Consider the following 13207-nt stretch of genomic DNA (forward strand, 5'->3'; position numbering starts at 1 on the left):
TCTGGTCAGATTATGAATCTGTATAAAGAGTGGTTTGGGTTTATGATTAGATGGGTTCATGATCACTACATATTACAGTAAAAGGAAATTTGAGCTGCAGATAGGCTTTCCAGTGCTGGGGGAGCTGTTGCAGGGGAGGAAGCAATTGGAAAAGGGGGAATCTAATGTTTGCTCTGTGTAGCTTGCTAACAATCTGGTTATCTGTTTGAGGGTTACTTAAGTTTGGGGATGGCCAATTGGAACAGTGGAATAGCCAGTCAGTGGAAGAAGTTTAAGCATGTGGAACTGACCAAGGACAGATGCAGCATATTCCTTACAAAGCCTTACATGTTCTCCAGGGGGAGATTGATCCTTTTTCTCAGCTTGGTCAGGGCTGGATGGTAACGTGGGGAATTAGCTGCAAACTTGAGGTGGGTGGGGTTTACCATATAGAGTCAACTGAAAAGGAAAGGCCTGGAATATGCCAATTCTGATTTCATGTGATTTAGGCTAACCCTCAAAAGGACTTAAAAGCTTTCAGTACAATTTTGCCTGACAAATTTGCACTGGATTGCCTTTAGGTAAGTGGTTTTAGAGCAAAGCCCCACATTGTTGGCTTTGTGATGGGTGTGTTAGTAAAAGTGTTGAGAACTTAGCTTTGACAGTAAATGGTGATGGGCTACATGCCAGAAGTACTTGGCCTTGGAATTTGAGTCCCATAGAAGTCATGTGCATATGTCATTTGGTTGTGATGGGCCTCAGTCCTCAAGCCTGAAGCAAAATGCGTTAAAGGTGATCGTTAATATGTGGGTTAAAGGTGATAAATAGGGGCGCCTGGGTGGCTCAGTTGGTTAAGTGACTGCCTCAGGTCATGATCCTGGAGTCCCTGGATCGAGTCCGTATCGGGCACCCTGCTAGGCAGGGAGTCTGCTTCTCCCTCTGACCCTCCCCCCTCTCATGTGCTCTCTCATTCTCTCTCAAATAGATAAAATCTTTAAAAAAAAAATGATAAATATGGCGACAAGGCTTGGTGGTGCTATGCTTCTGCCACCTGGTGGTCAATTAGAAGAAATGAGTCCTGGCATGGGGCAAGATTTTAATTATATACTCTTGAGGGGAAGAGCCCAAACCTTGATGTCTACTCAATGTTTACCTGTCTTACGGAACTGTTGGTTCCTGGGTGACCTGGGTATTACGCATTTTCTTTGGATTTCGTAAGATTATTTTGCAGTAACTGCAATATTTAAGAGCATTAGGCAAGGTCTATAAGAATAGCCAAGACCTGATTCATAATAGAGGTCATTAATTTTCTTCTAAATTGTTAACTACATAGACTTCGTAATTTTAGGAGTGTATCCACGTAATGCTTGGAGTCTCCAGAGATTTATGGTACCATACATGATTTATATTTGTTTTCCCTTTTTCAAGTGTCACAAATGAAATTTAAAAAGAGCAATGCATGATCTTTGGGAAAGGCCCAGGCTTCATGTATATAACTGGCATGTCCTTCCCACTTTTTATCTGACCTGGGTTTTAGTTCTTGTTAATACATACATCCTTTATGAACTGGAGCTAACAATTTGATCTGAGACTACTTGGCTCAAAAGAAGTAATTTTTGTTGTTGTTCTGAAATCATGGGGTCTTGGTAAGAAAATTGTGGGGATCAAATGTGATTAGTGAAAAACAGCACAAGACAAAGCCCAACCAAAGTTGATAGGTTCTAGCTATTGCAAGTTGAACTTCCAAGTTAAATTCAGTTAGTGAAACAAATTGGGATTTGAAAAATGGTGGGTTCTCTTATGCAAATGGAAGAGATTGGGCCTGTATACTAAAAAATAATGGGGCTTTGGGAAGAAGGAAATTAACTACTTGATAGATTTTTTTAAAAAAAGCTAATCTGGGGGCGCCTGGGTGGCTCAGTTGGTTAAGCGACTGCCTTCGGCTCAGGTCATGAGTCTGGAGTCTTGGGATCGAGTCCCGCATCGGACTCCCTGCTGAGCAGGGAGTCTGCTTCTCCCTCTGATCCTCCCCCTCTCATATTCTCTGTCTCATTCTCTCTCTCAAATAAATAAAATCTAAAAAAAAAAAAAAAAAGCTAATCTGAAGGTTGTGTTTACAGTTGACGCAGGTTCAGAGTTGAGTTGATCTCAGATTGCACAGGAGAGGGGTTCCAGATCCTCAAATTTTGCAGGCTTTACTCCAAAACCTGTGTTTCTGCACTGTTGCAGTGTGAATTAACACTAGCTCAACATAGCATCTGGGATTCACACTTGCTGGAAGGGATATTTTCTTTTAAAAGATTTCATTTGAGAGCACAAGCATGGGGAACCCCGGGGGAGGGGGGAGGAGCAGGCTCCCCACTGAGCAGGGGCTCGATCCTAGGACCCTGGGATCATGACCTGAACCAAAGGCAGGTGCTTAACCAACTCAGCCACCCAGGCACCCCTGGAAGGAATATTTTCTAAGTTTTGTAATCTTGCTCCTCAACACATGCAGTTTTATGTACTTAGTAACTTGGTCTCGATATTCATCTGGTAGTTCCTCGTTTGAGTTCACGGTGAATTTTTTTTTTTTTTTTCACGGTGAATTTTTTTTTTTTTGCCTTTTACATGTGGCAGTCCAAGCAATACGGGCATTTAAGGAGCTCAGTGACTCAAATCAACTTTTGCTTTTGTGTTTAATTAGGTTCCTGCTGTGAGATAAGCTTGGTTTGTTGGGGGCGGGGTAGATAAAAAAAACTGGTAAAAATGTGTTTTGGCCTTCTATACGTAGAATAACAGGAGGTTGGCCCACACAAGATCAATTGGTAACTACGAAGTGATTTTACAAAGTATAAATGGCGTGCTTGTGGGAAGACCCTGGCAAGAAGTATCAGAAGTTGTTAGGGCACGCTTAGAAGATGCAGAGATAGCAGTATTTATCACTTACCGTTCAGTTTAGAGTTAACAGATGGCTTCCACTTCTCTTGATTCTTTTAACAACCTTCCACGGGAAGGATGGCTGGATGGTCAGCTACGCACGTGTAAATCTACCTGGGGTGGCAAAGGCAATTTTTAATTCCGGGGAATTATTGAGGAGGTTGTAGTTATAAGCAGAAATGTGGTGCTTGATGGCTGGCTCATAATTTTGCACAGGGCTCCACTGAATTGGGGAGAGGGAGCAAAAAAAGCCAACGGTCTGTCTCTATGTGCAGCTTTTTAAGAATTAATGCTGGTTTCAGCTAAATGTATTTAGCAATAGTTTGAGTTTAATCAACAGTAATTGTTGCACTTGTTAAACTATTAAGGGAGTAATTTTAATCTGCAAAGCCACAGCAGTACGTTTACTCACAATATTACTATTTATGTACTTAAAATGTAATACAAAAAAATGGAGCGATCATAAAATACCTGCAAATAATCCTTTGCTCAAACAGTATTTATGCAGTACTTATAATTTTCCAGGTCCTATACTTTCAAAGGAAAAACAGCCTTTTGGATTCTGGTAAGGTGGAGTGATTGGTGGAACATAAATAGGAAAAAGTTGAGAATTTTCATTTTTGGGGTCTGCATCTGGCGGTAAGGATCTCTTTTTCCACTAGATGGCAGTAGCTATTTAGAAAACAACTCCAAACGCAGCTGAGGAAAGCCACCGAAAGGCGTTCACTAAAGTCTGTGCTTTTTGGTTTCACAAATTGCCTAACCTGGAAACAAGTGTTGAGGAAGGAAGTCAACCCCAAGTATTCACGTTCATGTTCCAGGTAGAGCATTCCCAGCCACCAGTTGAGCAAGTGCCCTGGTTGGGGTTATGGCTTTGAGTAGAGATCTCAGGGTACTTGGGGCTTAGAGGTGGTGGGGAGATAAAGAGCTTTGAAACATGGAGGGGGGGAAAAGGTAAATCTTAGTGGTTAGAATTTCTTTCCTGATACACTCTTTCTAATTTAAGCCCCTGTGTTATTTCCTTCACCTCTGAAGTTCTACTTCTGAGATTCAACCATATTTGTATGAAATGCTTGAATTTCTCCCTGCTCAAACTCAAACCCAAGAATGCAAGAATATTCACACACTCCTGTATTTCCAGTGTTTGGCACATTATAAGCATATAATATTTATCAAGTAAAAGAATGAAAAGGAGTGAAGCAGGCACCCAAGCGGTTGGTGGTAGAATGTACTCTCTTTGGGTTTTATAAGGGGTTGGTCATGGTCATCGCTATGGAGTGGTGAGAGGCTGGCTGGCTGAGCTCAGATCCCTCCACAGATCTTTGCTACAGTTGCTCCTTGCAGAATTGGGGAGCCAAGATTAAAGTTGCATGAGAGGAGGGAATGATCAAGCCGGGAATAGCTCTAGCCAAATTAAAGTTGACAGTGACAACTATTCAAAACCTTTGGCCTAACGGACCCCCGATGTCTTTAGACTGCCTCCGAAATCTGGCCAGTATGTGGAGTGAGTGGGATGAGGGGAGGCAGCGCAGCTAGTCTTTGCAATACAGAGGACAGCCATACAGCCTGGCCTGGAGGGTATGGGGCCTGTCCTAAGAAGCTGGGCCACGGTTCAGGGCATTCAGAGGACGCAGCCAGCCCCAGAGCTCTAAGAAAAAAGGCTGTGAATCTTCTTGACTTGGACTAGGCAAGGGTTTCTTAGATACGACACCAAAACCATAAGCAACAAAAGAAAGAGACATACCAGATTTCCTAAAAATTAAGAACTTAGGTAAAGGATACCATCAAGGAAGTGAAGAAAGACAACACACAGAATTGGAGAAAGCATTTGCAAACCATGTATCTAATAAAGGACTGGTATCCAGAATATCTTAAAAATATATTTAAAAAACATTTTTTACAGTGGACAAAAGATCTGAAAAGCCATTTCTCCTCCAAAGAAGATCTACAAATAGCCAATAAGCACATGGAAAGATGCCCAGCATCCTTAGCCATCAGTGAAATGCAGCTCAAAATCACAATGAGATAGAACTTCATACCCCACTAGGATGTCGGTCATTAAAAAAAACAAGTTGGCAAGGATGTGGAGGAACTGGAACCCTCCTACACCCCTAGTGTAAATATAAAATAGTACAGCCACTGTGGAATAGTTAGCAGTTCTCAAAGAGCTAAGCAGAATATGCAGTTACTCTAAATAGGTAATGGGGCTTTGTTTCGGGATGATGAATCATTCTAAATTGTAATGGTTACCCAATTCTGTGAATATACGAAAAATACTGAATTGTATACTTTAAAGGGTTGAATTGTGTTGTATGTCTTAATAAAGCAGTTTTGTGATTTTTTTTTTAAGTCAGAAAAGGAAAGAGGCTATAGAGCTGGCGTCCCCAGTGGATGGGGAGGAAGGGAGAGACACGTTACGTAGTGCGACATGATTACCACAGGAGGGTTAGCTATCACCTCCATCACCTTACATTAATTACCATTTCCTTTTCCTGGTGAGAACACTTGAGATTTACTCTCTTAGCAACTTTCAAGAATCAACATACTGCTGTTAACACTCACCATGCTGTCCCTGAGATGCCCAGAACTTCTTTATCCTGTGAGCTGGAAGTTTGAAGCCTTTGACCAACCTGTCCCCACCCATGCTGTTGTTTTCAGAGGTCTGCACTTCCGACGCAGTGGACTCTTGATCCAAGTAGATACAGGTTCCACACCCCGGGGGTGAGAAAATTAGATTGGACTGGAAAGAAAGCAGGTGGCAAGTAATCATCTGAAAACTGGAAATATTCACCAGGAACCTTTTTATTTGCTTGTTGTCAGGTTTCTGTCTGAGACCCACTCTGCCGTTGACTAGGTGTGTGACCTTAAGCAAACTATTCTATCTTAAAACTGAGTATCTCATGAAATGGGGATTATAATAGTCAACTAATGGGATGCCTGGGTGGCTTAGTCGGTTAAGTGTCTGCCTTCGGCTCAGGTCATGATCCCAGAGTTTTGGGATCGAGTCCCATATGGGGCTCCTTGCTCAGCAGGGAGCCTCCTTCTCTCTCTGCCTGCCGTTTCCCCTCCTTGTGCGTACTCTCTCCCTCCCTCTCTCTCTCTCTCTCTCTGACAAATAAATAAATCTTAAAAAAAAAAAAACGGTCAACTATCAGGTTTGTTATGTGGATTAAATGAGCCAGGATATGTGAAGTATTTAGCTCTCTGCCTGGCTCCTAGAATAAGTGCTCAATAAGAGCTATTATTATTAACTATTAGTTATATAAGCCATAATTATTAACATTTCCTAAGGCTGCCATAACAAGGGACCAAAAACTGTGTGGCTTAAACCAGAAATATATTGTCTCACAGTTCTGGAGGCCAGCAGTCTGAAGTCAAGTTGTTGGCAGGGCCATGCTCTCTGAATGCATCAGGGAAGGAACTGTTCTGGGCCTCTCTCTTAGCTTCTGATGGCCTCACATGTTCCTGGGCTTAGAGATCACCACTCCAGTCACGTGGCTGTCTTCTCCCTGCATGTGTCCACTTTGACCTCCCTCTGTGCCCGTCTGTGTCCAAATTTCTGCTTTCCACTAAGATGCCAGTCCTACTAGAGTAGGGCCCTCCCTAATGACCTCATTTTAACGTGATCACCTCTGTAAAGACCCTATTTCCAAACAAGGTCACATTCTGAGGTAGTGGGGATTAAGATTTGTTACCCTTAAAAATAAAGCTGTGTCTTCTTTTACCAGCAAAATGGGTTTATTTGAGAATAACAGACTGGCCATGTAGGACAAGCAAGCTCAGGCAAAACCATAGGCAAGGCCCACAAACAAAGGGAAGGCACTTTATTTTACAGAGGAGAAGGAGGAAGTTGGGAGGAGTTGTTTTGAACGAAAATCCACTGGAGAAAAGCAAGAAAGAGGTCAGGGTGATGAGGGTTTCTCCCTGGCTGAGTTGCATGGATCTGCCGTCTCTTGTAGGAGATGCGGTGTGTCTCTTTCCCTGTTGGGGCCTGTAATTGATGGTTCTTTCCTGTTGACTTTTCTTCTGTTGGGGTCTGGAACTGACAATTCTTCTTATAATTGACATTGAGTGGTCCAGGCTGCCCCTTCCAGCCTCCCTTCCTGCATCCTGAGTCCACTTCCTTGAGATTTCCCTTTATTAATTTTCATAGACTTCACTAGATTTTTTTTTTTTTGCAGGGTTGGGGGACAGGGAACACAGTTCAACCTGTAACAGTTACATTCCCTGTGATCACAGAAGAGGAATCCTCTTCCCAGCTTTTGCCTACAAATAGAAAACCCTCCACAAAAATCCAAAAACTTGCCTTTCGTGGGACCAACAAAAGGCGTTTTCATGAGTCTCCTTCTCTGAAGCATATCCCACCGTAGGCCGCCAGCTGTGGGCAGTGTTCCCTTTACTGGCCCATCATCCCTCCAGATTCCCAAACGATGCCTAATTCTTTTTTTTTTTTTTTTTAAAGATTTTTATTTATTTATTTGACAGAGAGAGAGAGAGCGCGAGAGCAGGAACACAAGCAGGGGGAGTCGGAGAGGGAGAAGCAGGCTTCCTGCCGAGCAGGGAGCCCGATGTGGGGCTCGATGTAGGGCTCGATCCCAGGACCCTGGGATCATGACCTGAGCCGAAGGCAGACGCTTAACGACTGAGCCACCCAGGCGCCCAACGATGCCTAATTCTATTATTGCTTGTGATTTCCCCGTGGGCAGCAGTTTATTTCTGTCATCAAGTCTCTGATGAAATCTTTATCCATGAAATATTTAGTCCAATCCCAACAAATCGTGTGTACTGTTAACATGGCACAGACGGCCGGCGGCCTGCATTACGTGGTAATTTGGAAGCGAGAGAAGTGATAATACAGGGCCGGGCTTCTTTTGTGAGCTCGCATTAATGCTAGAGCTGGTGATGTCAATTGACAGCCCATTGATTTGGGCTAATAGTGCCTGGAGGGGGCAGAATTGGGGCGAGGTAGGAAATAAAGGATATCGACGGTCAGTTGCCAGGATCCTGGCAGCTTTTAATCTATTATTGCCCCTCCTTTAATGCAACTTCTGTGTCAACTGCATTTACTTCCCCCAGCCCTGCATGCTGTGCTGAACTGTGAAGCCAGTGGGGTGCCACCCCCAGAGTGGTCCAAAGTTCCCCAGTATTGATTCTTTGATGCTCTGGGGTGCGAATTATAATTATTTCATTAAGCCCTTTAATGGGTATCAACTATGAACCTTCCCCAGCCCAGGCTGGGGTGGCCAGGGCGAGGTCCACATCATTAATCTGTGTTCATCTCGTTGCCACCAATTGTCGTCCCCTCGACCCTTTTTTTCCCTCTTATTATCATGTCTATGGTTTTAGTGGGAAGCAGGTCGATCTACTCTCAGAGAGGAGCTGGGAAGGGGAGTTGGCTGATTTGGGGAGGCCGGAGGGGAGGCCACGGTTGAGCACATTGCAGTGTTGGCTGTTCACACCAAGCGACTAGCTAATCATGCTGTCAGATCTGCTCTGCCCACTTCTAGTTTGCCTGCACAGGGAGGTGATGAACAATGCCTCCAGACAAAGCAAGAGATCTTGCAGCTGCTTCCTTGTGTGGCTTTGAGTCCTATTGTAGCTCAGGAATATGCCACACCCTCACTTAAAGTCCGTCGTCAACCTTACTAGGGTGCTGTGGGTATAAAGGTGGACAAAATCCTGCTTTGTGTCTTCGGGGAGCTTCAACTCCAGTAAAGATCTAGCAGCGGGATCAATAAGCAAACAGACAGCAAGACACTAATGAGTGTTGAGTAAGGGCAGAGTACAGGGAGTTATGGCACCCCAGGGAAGGGGCCTTGAGCCAGGTTTGGGGGTCAAGGAGGGCTTCCTGGAGGAACAAGTGCTACACCGAACCTGAAGAATGAGTACGATAGTCCTAGGAAGGAGGAAGGGCATACCAGTTAGTGGGAACAGCATATTTAAAAGAGGCCTGAAGTGAAAGAGAGAAGGCATGTGAAATTTTGGGGACCTTCCCTAGTTGAGTAAAGCCAACACTTTGTATGAGATGGGGAGAAGTCCCTCCCCCCACCCGGCTTCTTGTCTTTACCCACCTGCCATTGCTGATTAAACTCATCAGGAGCCTCAGGAAAGCTCGGGGTCCTTGGTAGTATTTCCCGTCATTGTATCAGAGGCTTTCTTGTTTCTACCATACTTTTCTTAAGGCCAAAAGTGAGTTTTCTTTCAGGTTCTCCACTTGTTTCGTTCATGTGTGGTTTTAAAACATGTCTGCAATTTTTTTTTTTTTTCTGGCAACTTTTTTTGACACTCCTTAATGAGGGTAGGGAGTCTAATTCCTCTTCCCTTGACTATGGGCTGCCTTCGGAGATTGACTTCCAAAAGATAGAATGCAGAGAAAGTAACTCTGGATAATCTCCAAGTCTAGATTTCATGCTGCTTTCACATGATTCTCTGGACACTCACTGTAGGAATCTTCCGCTGCCCATAGGAAGCCCTGCCCCCGTGAGGCACATAAGTGGAAATGCCACATAGAAAGAGGAGCCCCAGCTGTTGAGTGGTCCTAGTCTGTGCCCCAGACATGGGAGTGACAAAGGTTGAAGATGAGCTAGCCCCAGCCCTCAACTGACTACATCTTCATTCAGAAAGACTTGAATGAGAATTGGTCAGCTGAGCCCAGTCAGTCCTCAGGTTCATAACCAAAGTAAATGAGTGTCATTGTTTTAATCCACTGTTTTCAGGGTGATTTGTTACACAGCGATAGATAACTGGAACAGTTAGATTTGATTAAGTGTGTGTTTGATTGTTTGATTACTATAGCTTTATAGTTAGTCTTAAAATCAGGTTATGAGTCCCCCAACTTTGTTCTTTTTCAAGTTTGTTTTGACTCTTCTAGATCTTTTCCTTTTCCTTTTCTGTGTACATTTTAAAATTCAACTCAATTTCTACCATAAATATAGCCTGCTTGAATTATAATTGGGATTTTAATGACTCTAAGGATTAAATTGGGTAAACCTGACATCTTAATATTGAGCACCAATCTAAGAATATGGTATATCTCTCCACTTGTTCAAGTCTTTTTAACGTAGGCTCCATGCTCAGTGCAGAGCCCTGTGGGGGGCTTGAACTCACAACCGTGAGATCGAGACCTGAGCTGAGATTAAGAGTCAAAAGCTTAACTGAGCCACCCAGGGGCCCCTAATTTAAGTCTTTTTAAATTTCTCTCAGCAGTGTTTTGTAGTTTAGAAGGAAGAAATCTTCCATCTTCTGTTAAATTTTCCTAATTACGTTTTTATGCTATTGTAAATAGAGCTGTTCTAAAATTTCATTTCCCAATTAATTGCTCCTACTCTCTCTCTCTCTCTTTCTTTCTTTCAGATTTTAGTTATTTATCTGAGAGAGAGAAAGCGAGAGAACACACACCAGCAGGGGGGAGGGGCAGAAGGAGGGGGAGAAGCAGGCTCCCCTCTGAGCAGGGAGCCCAATGCAGAACTTGATCCCAGGACCCTGGGATCATGTCCTGAGCCAAAGGCAGATGCGTAACCAACTGAGCCACCCAGGCACCCTATTTACTTTTCAAAAGCCAGCTGAAATATTCCCTTTCTGGAATTCTCCTAGGCAAGGTTGGTGACTTCCCCAGTCAGCATTCCCTATATGCTTTGCACCTTTAGTATAGCCTTTTTCACACATTTTGGAGATGTTTGCATGCCTGGCTGTCTTCCCCCTGGACAGGGAGATCTTCTGAGGTGGGGACTGTGGCTTCTTCATTTTCATATATTCCCTCCTGTAGGCTCTGCCTCTCTGCGAATCATGGGGCAGAGTCAGAGCTCTGGGGTTTGTGTACCCTATGTCCCCAGCTGTGAAAACCTCAAGCAAGTTTCCCTCTGAAAATACTTTTCTTTAAAATATAATTCCCTTCTAAGAACTTGTACCAAGGTTAATACTTCTTGGATACTCGGTTTTCTCATCTGTTAAAAGGGAATAATACAGGTAGTTGCTACCTGCTCTCTCCATGGTTGTGCGAATTTGTTGACTGAAGGGACACAATTTTGTATTGGAACAGAGGTCTGGCCTAGAGATGAACAAAGGGACAATCTTGCATGATCCCCGATTTGAATGGAAACCTGATTAATTAAATCCTACCAGGCTTTAGAAAGTATATTCTGTAATGCAGTGGGGTTCCCAACCCACTCAGACCTCTTTTTTTATAAGAAATATTTTGGGGGGTGCCTGGTTGGCTTAGTCATTAAGCATCTGCCTTCGGCTCAGGTCATGATCCCAGGGTCCTGGGATCGAGCCCCGCATCGGGCTCCCTGCTCAGCGGGAAGCCTGCTTCTCCCTCCCCCACTCCCCCGGCTTGTGTTCCCTCTCTTGCTGTGTCTCTCTCTCTGTCAGATAGATAGATAGATAGATAGATAGATAGATAGATAAATAAATAGAATGTTTAAAAAAATATTTTGGAATATCCTCTTTCCTATTGCAGAGTGAAATTCATAGATAACCAAAATATTCAATTATAATTATAAATCTGAGGGAGAATTAAAGAAAAACAACTTGCAGTAAAATAACTGTTTCAATAGATAAACGCTCAAGTGCAGATAAGACAGAAGACACAAAGAACTAAGTGAGATGCTCACTCCTGCAGAAACTTTTCAAAAGCCAGTTACAAATTTAGACTGATTCCGGCCAGTACTTTGGTGGCTCAGATATTAATCATATTGCTGTCAAGACATGCTTTTCTGAAATGGTAAGCAAATCTTTGTATTGTCCCAGACGAAACAAAGGGCATTCAGCTCTCATTTTATATGATATTTGCACTCGGGAAATTCAGTGTATTTTAAAACTGCAAGAAATATTTCATGTTATTGTACAACCTAGTTCATTATGGAAAATTTCTTCACCTATGGGAATATTTGGAAGATACTCAGAAATCACTTGGGATGTGGAAATTTCCTTGATGTACGGAACTGACCTGAATATTGCAGGACACCAGGCATCCCTCTCTCCTACCCCCTAAAGGCCAGTGGTGCCCCAAGTCAGGGCAACAATCAAAAATGTTCCCACAAATTTCCTAAGTGCCCTTTAGGGGGCAGTATCACCCTGAGCCCTGATTCTGGAGTTAGCCTTAGGTTCAAAAACCCTAGCACTGCCTCTTTTTGTTGATGTGGCCACTTGACTTCCAGTTTCTCCACCTATAAAAAGGGGTGTATGTGTGTGATAGAGCCATGGCAAGGTGTGTAAAGGGGTAAATGACAGGGTAGTAAATGACACTTGGTATATAGTGTCAAGCCTAGCACTCAGAAGTAGCTATTCATGGAGCATTTATTCTCTGTCACGAATAGTAACAGTCCTGGGCATCTGGGTGGCTCAGTGGTTAAGCGTCTGCCTTCGACTCAGGTCATGATCCCAGGGTCCTGGGATCGAGCCCCGCATCGGGCTCCCTGCTCAGCAGGAAGCCTGCTTCTTCCTCTCCCGCTCCCCCTGCTTGTGTTCCCTCTCTTGCTGTGTCTCTCTCTGTCAAATAAATAAATAAAATCTTTAAAAAACAAAACAAAACAAAACAAAACGAATAGCAACAGTCCTTTGCGTTTAGTGCCATTAGTAACTGTAATTTTCATTTGGGTAAGTGAGGCCCCAGTTACTTGTCCAAGCTCACGTAGAAAGTGACATGGCAGAAATTTGAACACAGGCAGTCTGACTCCCGAATCTGTCTGGTTATTCTCCACCCTATACTGACCCTGCCGTGAGCAGTACAAGGAAGACTACCCCTGTAGCTTGCCCAGGGTTAAACACCCTCCTGACAACCCACTACTTTTATAAAGGATCTTCCTGGACTGACACTCTAGAATGCTGACCAGTCTGAAGAGGAAAGACCAGCTAGGCCAAGAGCGAGGGAAAGTGCAGAGGACACCCAGACCATCCCACTAGTCCCTTTCTCTCAACTCACTCCCTTGAGCGTGGGCTTGCGAGTTCTCACTGGGGGGAATGCCTGAACTGTAGTCATACCGGGACAGCTGAGGCCTGGGAGAGGTGAGGATAAGCCACTTGCTTTGAGGATAGGCTGATGTGGGCTCAAGACAGAGACTAACATTTTAACAATCTGACAATTCACATCAATGCCCAAGAAAGCCCCTGGTGCGGTCTTGGTGTCCTCATGCTGACTCCAGAGGAATGCAGAAATGAGTCTCCTAGACTCCCTGTCCTAAGGAGCCCACAGTGGAGAAATCAACAAAAAGCCTCTGTTAGGCTGAAAAGGAGAGCATGGGGAGGTTGGGGTGGCAATTTTCGAATAGTTGGAGAATATGAATATATTGGTATTACCCTGGAGGTCAGA

The 13207-nt window shown here is 43.8% G+C and overlaps 1 protein-coding gene across 1 annotated transcript in view; it reads left to right on the forward strand.

The window, feature by feature from the left end:
- The first annotated feature begins 9 nt into the window (after window positions 1-9).
- Window positions 10-13207, forward strand: part of BSX (brain specific homeobox) — an 87409-nt gene continuing 74211 nt past the window's right edge. The window contains exon 1 of the mRNA XM_045892879.2: window positions 10-5752. The gene's annotated coding sequence lies outside the window, so the exon portion shown is untranslated. The remainder of the gene's footprint in view (window positions 5753-13207) is intronic.

The sequence above is a fragment of the Mirounga angustirostris genome, unplaced genomic scaffold, assembly GCF_029215605.1.
Source record: "Mirounga angustirostris isolate CCGP_5_RB_7025 unplaced genomic scaffold, mMirAng1.0.hap1 SCAF_13, whole genome shotgun sequence".
Lineage (NCBI taxonomy): Eukaryota > Metazoa > Chordata > Mammalia > Carnivora > Phocidae > Mirounga > Mirounga angustirostris.